The sequence below is a fragment of the Carassius auratus genome, chromosome 47 (genome assembly GCF_003368295.1).
Source record: "Carassius auratus strain Wakin chromosome 47, ASM336829v1, whole genome shotgun sequence".
NCBI classification, from domain to species: Eukaryota; Metazoa; Chordata; class Actinopteri; order Cypriniformes; family Cyprinidae; genus Carassius; species Carassius auratus.
The window spans coordinates 9741423-9753682 of NC_039289.1; the positions used below are offsets into that span (position 1 = coordinate 9741423).

At 35.5% G+C, this 12260-nt stretch overlaps 1 long non-coding RNA gene across 1 annotated transcript; it reads left to right on the forward strand.

Moving 5' to 3' along the window:
* Positions 1–243: 243 nt before the first annotated feature.
* LOC113065043 (uncharacterized) lies at positions 244–1737 on the forward strand. The gene is made up of 4 exons (XR_003278924.1): positions 244–560; positions 692–1030; positions 1248–1376; positions 1559–1737. It is a non-coding gene; the product is annotated as an uncharacterized LOC113065043 (long non-coding RNA).
* The last annotated feature ends 10523 nt before the right edge of the window (positions 1738–12260 follow it).

A 12260-nucleotide genomic window follows, 5' to 3' on the forward strand; every position in this document is an offset into this window, starting at 1 on the left:
GATATCACACTTCAAACACACACAACACACCACACGAGCAGAGTGAAGAGAAGATGTGGAGGTTCATCAAACTCACACAACACAACACACGAGCAGAGTGAAGAGAAGATGTGGAGGTTCATCAAACACACACAACACACCACACGAGCAGAGTGAAGAGAAGATGTGGAGGTTCAACAAACACACACAACACACCACACGAGCAGAGTGAAGAGAAGATGTGGAGGTTCAACAAACACACACACAACACAACACACGAGCAGAGTGAAGAGAAGATGTGGAGGTTCCACAATACTATAGAACATTTCTGTTGTGATCTGAGAAATATACTAAGCTATTAGAAAACGATCTAACATGATCAAATATGAAGAGAGCTGAACTTAAAGCAGTGATGATGGTGAGGTTTATAAGCTGTTGTGCTCAGAACAAATTTGATTTGACTTCCTCTACTTGATGAAGGAAGAGCTTTTTTTGTCTTCCTGTCTCTGCTTTAGATTCATCTTCAGTGTTGTGTGGAAGAAAACACGACAACAAGATGAAGATCATTCCGCTTCAGTTCTGTGAGTTTTTACATGATATCAGTATATTTACATGCTTCGTAACTTTATTAAATCATAACTAGTTTTATGTTATGCATCACATGGGGTTTACATGAGTAATGTTTTATTTTATTTATTTATTTATCTTACAGATGTATTAATCTGTTGTCAAGCTGCAGTTTCAGATCTACTGACTGATCTGGGATCAAATGTGACCATAAACTGTGATCTTGATGAAAATGAGGTTTATTGGATTTTACTGAAAACACCAGATCCTCCGACACTGATTCTACGATCATTATACAACATACAACATACGACACAGATACCTCCTCATTACTATAATAAAACATTCAGAAACAAATATTCAGTGCAGTTTAAACATCGTCTGGTTATTAATAATGTGACTGCTGATGAATTAGGAGTTTATTACTGTATGAACACACGCACTCCTCCAAAACTCAGCAACAGCACCAGAATATACTTCACCGGTGAGTTCATTTATTAATCCAGTGATCAAGACACTGACGAACACTACTTACATACATAGATGCCATTTTCTGCTTAATTTTTTTTATATTTATGATAACACAATTCTGTTCGTTAATTATGTAATCATATCAGTATTTTCGATGCTACAGATCTGCAACCATTGCACTTACTGTACAATACAGTCATAATGACAGACTGTGAACATTTTCTTTACAGAACCGTTTCATCAAACTGAGTGTCACAATCATACAGTTCTGCAGATTATTGATCAGAATCAGACACAGTGGCAGATTATTATCATCATATCTGCTCTGATGAATGGACTTCTGATCATTGTGGTGATTGGTGAGTTACTTTAAGCCGTCCTTAAAAATATCAGTATGATGCTTTTCTCCAGAGGCAGATGAAGTTAATAAAAAAATGTATATATTAATTATTTAAGCTTTCGACTTTTGCCTTTTTTTTTTTTTTTTTTTTTGTTTGCAGATACATTTGTAACAGAATCTAATAAACTGCTCCATTTCTAGGTTTATTGAAATGTTCTGCAGAACAATCCCGACTCGAAGCTGATCAGCATCAGACACAAGATACAGAACAACATCAGGAGCATTTACACTTCAAAACATGTGAATCCAGCCTCATTACTAAAATTCATTTCTGTCTTGATAATTATTGAGGATTCTTGTTGACCTGTAAATTAGCGTTCCATAACTCTTCATTATTACTATTTTTTCAACAGTGAAACTTCTTTCTTCTACTTTTAAAGAATAGTTAGAAGTCATGACATTAATGTCAATTAGTTTATTGAACTAACAGCAATAATTTTATATTTTTCTTCATGTACCTGTCTTTGTATTTTAGTACGTCTCAGAAGTCAAATTTTGGTCATATTTTGGTCTCGGTAGCATATATATATATATTTTTTAAGTTGGGCCCGGTTCCCCAAAACGTTCTTATCGCTAAGTAGTTCTTAACCTATTCCTAACCTCTCTCTTAACCTTGTGGCACGATTCCCGACACGTTCGTACGCTAAGTATATCTTCTGTAAGTCACACTTTCATAAGGTTGGTCTGACCCATTCGTAAGCTCTCTCTTAGCGTTGTTTGAGCTCCAGACGCTACTGTACAGCAGACTTTAGAAATCAGCGCAGTACAAGTCAAACTGTGGTATGTTGACAATGTTGTGGCTCAACAATGATTTTCTGTTATGAACATTTTAAGACTCATATAAATTATGTTCACAATGGATAGAGGCCTATTTATGAAGTTGACTTTATGTGGTATCAGAACTAATATGGTGGTAATTAGCCTAAGCTTTTTCGTAATGTAATTAAAGAGAATTGGCAATCACTTTTGATAATTAAAATCTGGCAAACAATTTGGCTCTAAATGGCTAAGATCTGTAAATGGGTAATCATGGTGATGTCCAATAAGCGACCAACTATATCAGCGATCCAACATGTCCTTGTATTGAATCAAAGACGGAGCCGGACGCGGAGCCGTTTAGTCCATGTCAATTTTTTTATTCTGCAAAACTTAAGCCCTTTTGACATTTTGCCTGACGTGGCTATATTGAAAAAAATCGCCTCCCAAGACAGCTCATTATAGAGCTGCTGGACCTTCTCAGACCTGCCCTGAAGGCCAGCGCTACGTTTTTTTTTTTTTTTGCTACAGAGAGATTCATCGAGATCGTGGGAGAGGGCTACGGCCTAATCAAGACCTCGGTGTGGAGGTGTGCCCACACTGTCACCAACGCCCTTATGCGTCATGCCGGACCATAGGGGTGTGATACATGACCTGGTGGTAAGGTCCAGCAAAACTTCAAGTTCCTCTGACGAGAGGCTTGGTGCCCTTTTTTACGTTGCTTCCCCACCATATTTTGTATCTAACTCTCTCTCTCTCTCTCTCTCTCTCTCTCTGTTCATTGTAGATATGTTGCTTTTTATTGAAAACATAAACCAATTGCAATTAATACCACATTAAACAGAAGTAACTGTAGCTGCTTGCCAATCAATTCTGATTGTATAGTACCTTACCATTAAAATAAAAGTGTAATATATAATTTTTATAAGTCGTTAAACCCATGTCAAGAAGCTGCACAGCGCTCTTGTAACGTCGGACGTAAGAGGCAGCGTGTTAAGAAGCTTCCTAAGGGACACTTCACTGGTCAGAGGAGAACTGGCCCCCCAACTGAGCCTGGTTTCTCCCAAGGTTTTTTTCTCCATTCTGTCACCGATGGTGTTTCGGTTCCTTGCCGCTGTCGCCTCTGGCTTGCTTACACTCAAAAAAATGACTCTTTGGCTGGACATGATTCTATCATGGACAGTGGTTCCACATGTTTGTACCATGTTATTTGGACATGAATAAATCAAGTTATAAGGACTTGTCTACCTTTAGTTGAGTTTACTCAGTTTGCTTTAGTTCATCCTACATGAAATATCTGAGTAGAGATAATATGTTTACATCATGTAGAACCACTGTCCATGCAAGTTTAGCAAGTGTTATAAAAACATTAGCAAGTAAGATATAACTTTTCTTTACACATGATGTTAATTGTTTGCAGTTTAAGGATGTTACTATGTGTACATCATACACTAGCACTCTCATTAAAGTTGCTTTTTTTTAAATTAAGTATTTTAGATGTTCTTTCAACCAGGTCCTCAACCCAACCACAAGCTCCACACTTCACCACAATGGTAACTCGCACAAAATACACCAATATAAAGTCTTTTAAAATGCCCACATAATAGAGCATTATACATGAAAAAGTCTCCTTATTATCACATTTTATTAAAAACTGCATAAAATAACACTTTATTTCAACATTTTCTCTCCCCATATCCAGTCCTGTGCAAAGCATGATGGGAAGTGTAAAACTTATTTTGAGGGACTTGATTGAAACATGTTCTTTCAAAATGAAAACTTTATGTTAAACCAACGAGAGACAGGTTTAAGTCAGTTTAACATGACACAATCATGTTGAAATGAAAAATAGCCAAAATGGCATTAATTCAACATGAATTGTTCAGGTAAAGTGAACAAAACTAAAAATTCATTTTTTTGAGTGTAGTTGGGGTCACTTCATCTACAGCGATATCATTGACTTGATTGCAAGTAAAAACAGACACTATTTCAACTGAACAGAGATGACATAACTGAATTCAATGATGAACTGCCTTTAACTATCATTTTGCATTATTGACACACTGTTTTCCTAATGAATGTTGTTCAGTGCTTTGACGCAATGTATTTTGTTTAAAGCACTATATAAATAAAGGTGATTGATTGATTGACACTTCGGGGAACACACTTAGAAACATAAACAACTTTGGTAAGATATATCTTTCGAGGTCTTCTAAGCACGCTAAGAGTGAGCGTTATCGGGGAACCGGGCCTTGGTCTCTTTGTCATTTGGAAGACTTTGTTTTGGAATCGCTCTATGTTTCATCTGTATCTGCTGAAAAATGTTATGAGTGGTATTCGACATGGACATTTCTCATTATTATTATTTCTTTTTTTTTTCTTTTCTTTTTTTTGAGCCTGATTGGTTGAGTTTTCCTTGCTGTTGGACCAAGAAGAGGCTAGATTTTATAGGATATAGAGAACTGTTTATTTAGTTTATGATTTGTTTAGTAATCAGTTAAATGACAATAAGATAATAAAGTCTGAGATTGTGAAATGTCATGGTTGTCATGTATGTGTATATTATTTGCCTGTGTTTTAATAAAATTAAAGTGTGAAGAGTCTGTCTGATGGGAATTTTAAAATGTGTTCAAATAGAAATTAAAACAGAAATCTGAAAACAAGTCCCAAAAATGAATGACAGAACAGTTATTAAAGTCCACTAAATTAATATTATACTTCATCATGAAAACAGCATTTTTCTTCAATACCAATATAATTTCAACATCATTTTAAATAATGTCACACTGTTGATTAATTAGGACTATGACTGTATGAACACAAACAAACAATAAGCACCATTTCCATATTCATCACAAATATAATTAAAAAATTTTAATGTCATAATTTCTAAATTAATATGTATTAATAAACAAAAAAAACTTCTAAGTGTGTTTGTGTGTGTTTTTTTTTTTTTTCTCAACTAAACTGAAGTGTTAAACCAAAACCAGAAACATGTTCCACTGGCTTTGGCACTTGACAACCATCTCTCACCTTTGTCTAGAGTGGAGGTTTAACTGTGAAACGAGTGCGGTGTTTTTCTATACCTTTACGATTATGTTCTCACAGTCGTCTTAACCTCAAATGAAAGAGCAACAATGCAGATGGCTGCCTGAAGTGGATTTTGTCTTGGCTACCACAAACAGAGATGATTGTGCTTGGGCTGATTGCCAAGATTTTCACGCATAAACCAGAATCCCAATCATGAATCATGTATGCCAAGATGAAAGATTTTGGAAGAAACGTGACTGGTCATCTTGGTGAATACTTGCATGGCTGAAGGGCTTGTGTGTTTATTCCTTATTCATCTTCTAAATGTGGCCTGCTCTGATAACAGCCTCTTCCAAACAAACAAGCAATGTATCTGGATATAATTATGAGTGAAGAGAAGATGGGTCAGGGATGTACTTATTATTTCAGCAGATGCAGAGGTCAGAGGAGGCCCAAAAATTAATATTCTCCATTCTTGCGTTTATCATCTTCCTTAAGGACATTTATCAACATCCACACTTCCTCATTTCTCGAACCCCCAACTGCTCCCCGGGCCCTGCAGCATAAATGATGCCCACTGCCAACCCATTCTCACTCCAAAGGCGTCAAAAACCGAAGCATGGTCAAGCGCCCCTAGCGTCACTTTTATGACGCCAAATGTGCCTCTCGGCGTCGAATATCGAAGCACTACGACCTTCATTGCTTTCAATGGGAAACTTTTGGCGTCAGAATTCGACACGAGGACATGAGATGTTTATCGCTATGAAATCACGTTCAAGAAGTCTCAGCACACATCGCGATACTTGCTATCAGTTCCACAGTTTGGGTGAGTAGTCGTATATACGCTCTTTTAATGCCTTTTATAAAATGTATTCTGTCTTATTTATTAATCAGATTAGTGCCATATGTTTAATCGCTGTATTATATCGGTCATCCGCGGCTGTCTTTGAGTTTCATTGCGTTTAAATAAATGAACACAGCTGCTAATTAGTCTGATTAAACTCTATCTGTCACCTGACGTGCCATAGACCTTCGATCCGTTTTATATCATTATTAATTTCAGGATTAATGATGTAAGTTGTATTTGTAGTAAAATCATGGTAATCACGACACTTGCAATAGTAATAAATGAAATGTGAAGTTAAAACAGTAAACTGGACATTAGTAACTGTAACTGTAGTTTTACTATGGTATATTAATAATCAATACAATAATCACCAAACCAGCTATGTTTGTATCACTGTAATGTTAGTGTTTTATGTGCTTTTATATGACAGATATCACAGTAATCATATGTTCTGTAGCATGCTTTTAATACCTTTTAATGTAAATCCAAAAAAAAAATCTAATTAAAAATAAATAATAAAACATGCATTTTTCCATCTTGAAGTTCTTTCATATCAGTTTATATATATATATATATATAAATATTTTGCTCACAGATCATTATTAACATTCTTTATATAATTCAATTTTATTTACTCTCCCCATTTTATTATTTTTATTTTTATTTTTAGCTGAAAACCGTAAAGGCAGTCAGCCCAGTGGTGTTTCTGGAGAGGGATTCCTTCAGAAATGGAGAAGACAGAAAGCTGCGGAGGCAGATATATGCAGCAGTAAGTCTGTGATAGTTTGTCCCTTTTATCAAATATTTCTGCTGTTATAATTTGTACAGCATTTGTTGTTTCTTAAACTGTTGCACTGTCCAAATACCCACACTTGCCATCTTTGCACTTGACCACTTGATTACTTATTTGACGTCTTTCCTGTATTTTGCCTAGTGTTCAAGTGAGCATGATGACCACAAGTGTGTGTCGAACTTTTCATGACCTGATGACTGTGTTTCCCAATCCTGATCCTGGAGAACCCCAGCACTGCACGGTTTTGGTGTCTCTCTTATCTGCCTTGGAGTCTTCACTGATGAGCTGATGAGTTGAATCAGGTGTGTTTGATCAGGGAGACATCTCAAATGTGCAGTGTTGGGGTTCTCCAGGACCAGGATTGGGAGCCACTGCCTTATGGGACACTTATGTGTTTACAGAGATTTTTAATAACTAATTATCAATATTTCACATACTGTACATTGGACAGCTTCCCATGACCTCTTGTGAGATCTCGGCAAAAAGTCTGACGATTTATTCCAAAACATGATGCATGATGGGATACACTAAGCTTTGTATAGCGCTCTGGAGCAGTATTGGAGAGGTTTAGTGTGTGTTAAGGACGCTGTGCTTTGGCATTATTAAGACCGGGGACAGTCTCGTTCACACACTGTCATGTACACACACTCTCAAGTGGCCAAGACTGCAAGTGTGGGTATCTGGACAGGGTCAAAGTCTTAAAAATGATCCCTAAACACATCACAGTCTTAATAATCCAGTTTAACACTTGTATGATATTGTACAAGCCCCAGGACGGTCTCATCTGACACTAATTCATATGACTATAGCTTGCTATTAATTACTTGCTTTCAATAATGGATGCATTTAACATTTAATTATACAGCATCTTTACAGAGGTGTAATGTACAAGTTGCACGTAATTAATAATATTTCCTTCTTTCTGTCTTACAGGATTTTTTGCAGATAATCCTAATGCTGTTCTTCTTTTTCAGGTCTAAAATATCAAGCTCAACAGCTCACTCAAGAGCCAACCCTCACAAACCTTCCTAAAAACTAAAAGAGCTATTACTGAGTCTCAGCGAATCTTGCCATGATCAGCTCTTCCCAGGTACATTTGTTTAGAATATTTTTTTTAATCAACATTTACTCCTCAAATGCTCTGGTCTGAATCTTACTTTAAATTAACTTAATTATGTTTAATGAGCAATATTAATTGCACACAGAGTAAGTAGAGATTATCTTGTTTCACGGAAGAGAAGGAAGACCAAGGAAATGATTTGCTCAGGATGAGGAATGAAGATGGCCATCTTGTGCTCAAACAAACAGTAGTCCTCTGGTATGTGTATGTTGAAGCAATGCTGTGTTATACAACATTTTATGATGATCTCTCACAGAACTGGTCATGTCAGCCTTGATTTCTTTTTTTACTATTACAATTACAGCATGTTAGCAAAGTGTGACTGGACATTTTTAATATTATGTTTTTAAAAACACACCACCTGTTTTAAGAGTAGACAAGTATCATGAAATTGGTTTAGTTCATATAAACACCAATTGACATTATTTCATTGTTTTCTAAATGTTATGTTATAAATTGTGAATTGATAGTTGATTGGTTTGAAGCCAGGCCTTACACTGCACAGACTAAAACACATTTGTGAGAGAAGTCAGGAACTTTGGAGAAAGATTCTAGAGGAAGAAAACACATTTACTGCAACAATAGATGAATTCTAGAGTCTCTGAGAACTACACATGCTAATGGAGTCTCATGAGCAAGACCTTTGCCTCTGTAAGTTTTTCTTAATTCTTTAATTTTTATTGCAGTATTTTAATTTGTACAGATGATCTCATCAGCCAAATGAGGGGTTTTGACCAAGTGATGCTCTTGAAAGGAGTGAAAGAAGAGGATGTGCTAAATTCTCTTCAGAGAAAAAGCTTCTCAAAAGGTCTCAAAACAGCTTGAAGAATGGTAAGTGTACAGTACTACAAGGGTCATAGTTGCTCACACTGCTAAAGTCACACAGAACATAAGCTGAGCTCTCTGTCCATTAAACAACTTCATCTGGATTGCTTGTTTCACTTTGACCAGGTCTGGGATCTTAGGACTGAGAGATCCTCTGGCTGAGAGAAGCTACACCACATCAGTGCTGGATATCAACCACAAACTGTTTCCAGACACGAGAGAAGAAGAACACGATGGGGAGATGAAACCAGTTTAGATGTGATGATGGGAATCATTATTTTCTGGAACAGTATCTCATGTCTTATATGTATCACATGATCTGTATCACAGTTGACTGGATGGGACTGTGTGACTTTTAAGGACATTTCATCACTCATCTGTGTGAACTGATTAATATATGAGGTTAATGTATCTTTGATGATAATTATTTTCATTGAATCTTATTTGTCTTGATGCTACTTTATCAACTTTATAGTCTATGCTTCAATAAAATGAAAATGGTGAATATTGTGTTCTGAAGATTCTTGGTAAATACATCATTTTACTAGGTAGGCTCATATGTGTTTATTTTAGACTTGGAAAAACAACATATTAATTATTGGGATTATTTTTTTATTTAAGACATAAACATTTTTGATCGGATTAATAACATCTGGGACATCAGTACACCAGAAAGTATTTTTTTTATATTTTAGTAACAAATATGCACATTTTTTAGTGAAATAAAGGGAGTTACGGGATTAATTATTCTGCATTACAAGATGGTGCCATGGGCTTTATTGTTACAAACACTTGAGGGATAACTGAGAATGTAGCAGGAATGATCAATGGGATATTGTACTGCATTAAAACCAAGAGCACACACATTCCTGATGTCCAGCACCTGAGGAGCAAGATACGGGGGTGAGGAGGACATTTTTACACTGATTTTTGCTAAATAGTTATATATATATATATATATATATATATATATATATATATATATATATATATATATATATATAAATTAATATTCTTAGCACTGCATGAATTTGTCCTTGTGTAATAGTGAAGTATCACAATGTGTATACATTGTCCTTGATTACTGCTTTACAGGTGGGGAATAGATAAAGGCAAGTTGTTGCAGGTTCATCCATTATATTTCTTGCTATTTACTTCAAAAATCAAATAAATAATCTATTATTTTCATTATTAAATCATTTCTTTCTAATTTTTCAATATTTCATCAGATGGCCTCACAATATCCTGTCAAAAGGTATAATAGTCATGATGAATAGAATAGAAAACAGAGGACTGTGAAAACTGTCAGATATAAATGTGACTCAGCTCATTTTGTTGTCCATGATTAGGAGAATACATATATGTAGGTTTTACTGCCCTTCTACCCCCAGGGGCCCAGTAGCACCCCCCGGAAGAGCCCAAAACTGTACATTTCAAATGGCTGTAAATCAGAGTCCAATTAACATATCAAAGAGAAAATGGGCAGGATTATTACTTATGCTATGCTGATAAAATAATGTTGAGCTCAGTTTTCAGAAATAAATGGAAAGCTGACATAAAGGCATTTTAAATATTGCTCACTGTAAAATACCACATTTCAGCCTGCCTCTCAAATATATCATAGAGGTTTGCACAATAAACATATTTAGATATCCAGTTTTCCTTAAAATAAATAATTTATTTCGTTTCGTTAATAAAAAGTTTTAAACTACATTACCCACAAGCCTCCGTCGTTCTATCTATGCAAAGGCAACACTAGGGGGGCTGTTTTTTGTAGTTCATTGAAGTTATGCTTAGGGTTAGGATTAGGATCTCGCTTAAGATGTCATTTTTGTCAAGATAGCAACACTTCATTGTTGACTTAATATATTACTAATGTGATGATAGCAGCAAAACGTACTTTTTAACATGATGCGCTGTTTAATATGGGTTAAAAGATAGTCCAACCACAGACTGTCCTGAAAATTCATAGCCAATGACATCAAAGCTGAGCAGCAGCGTCACACTTCCTTATCCATGTATGACCGACGTCTTTCGTTTTTCGGCTGAAGGGATAGATTCGGTTAACAATAGATTAAGCTTGCTACTTATTAGATTCTGTTTTATTAACGTCTTCACCTTCCTCCGTTGTTCAGCTTGACAAACATTGGGCAATATTGATGTGCACATGCCCAGCAGTCGCAGTTGTATCCAACAGACAGATTCCTCTATAATAAATATAAGACACATTTTTAAGATTTGTATTTTTTTTTTTTTTTGACCAAAGACAAATATATTTACTAATCAAATGACGTGCTTCTAAAATTTACATTGTATATTACATTGTGTTTTAAAGTTAAAATTGTTCACATTTGTGTTTCTGTGATTTACCATTCTCTACCATTTGAACTCTAGGAATAAAAACTGAAATTATAAATGAATGAATGAATGAACAAATAAATACATAAAGCATAATAAACATGCATATTTTTGTAAGGATGTTCCATTATTTATTTATATGTCAAACTCATTTAAAGACAACATGCCCAAATTACTACACTGCATCCTCTGTCACCAAGCTCGTTTTTGCCACCATAAAGAATAAAAAGGCAGTTATGTTGTAAACATTAACTATTTTCAGTATGCAAATGAAAATGCTTTTATTAAAAAACAAAACAGTAAATACAGTATGTCTTTCAGAGAACACTGGAAAAAGTGTTGTGACCAAAATGCTATACAACACAATGTAAATGTTTCAAACTCACAAAAAAACACCATGAAGACATGCATGTCAAGTGTGCAATATATTTTTAATATGGAGCGCTATTTTTAACTATTGTTTTCATCACTGGTTCTGTAATGTATTCATTATGAGCTTATAATTAAAACAAAGTTACATCTTCTGCAAAAATCAAACCACTGCAAAGTCTAATCACTGATCCAGGGACCATTTCTGTGTGTGCGAGGGATAAAGAGTTAACGAGGTGAGTCCTTGTGCATGATGGAGAATTACAGCCTTATCCTCAAACAATCCTGTAAGACAGAAAGGAAGGAAATATTAAATTACATTCAACTTCTACATTACACTGTGTTTTGTTTAGACCATAAAAGCAGCCTCTGTAAAGATGCTGTATAATTAAATGTTAAATGCATCCATTATTGAAAGCAAGTAATTAATAGCAAGCTATAGTCATATGAATTAGTGTCAGATGAGACCGTCCTGGGGCTTGTACAATATCATACAAGTGTTAAACTGGATTATTACGACTGTGATGTGTTTAGGGATCATTTTTAAGACTTTGACCCTGTCCAGATACCCACACTTGCAGTCTTGGCCACTTGAGAGTGTGTGTACATGACAGTGTGTGAACGAGACTGTCCCCGGTCTTAATAATGCCAAAGCACAGCGTCCTTAACACACACTTAACCTCTCCAATACTGCTGCGGAGCGCTATACAAAGCTTAGTGTATCCCATCATGCATCATGTTTTGG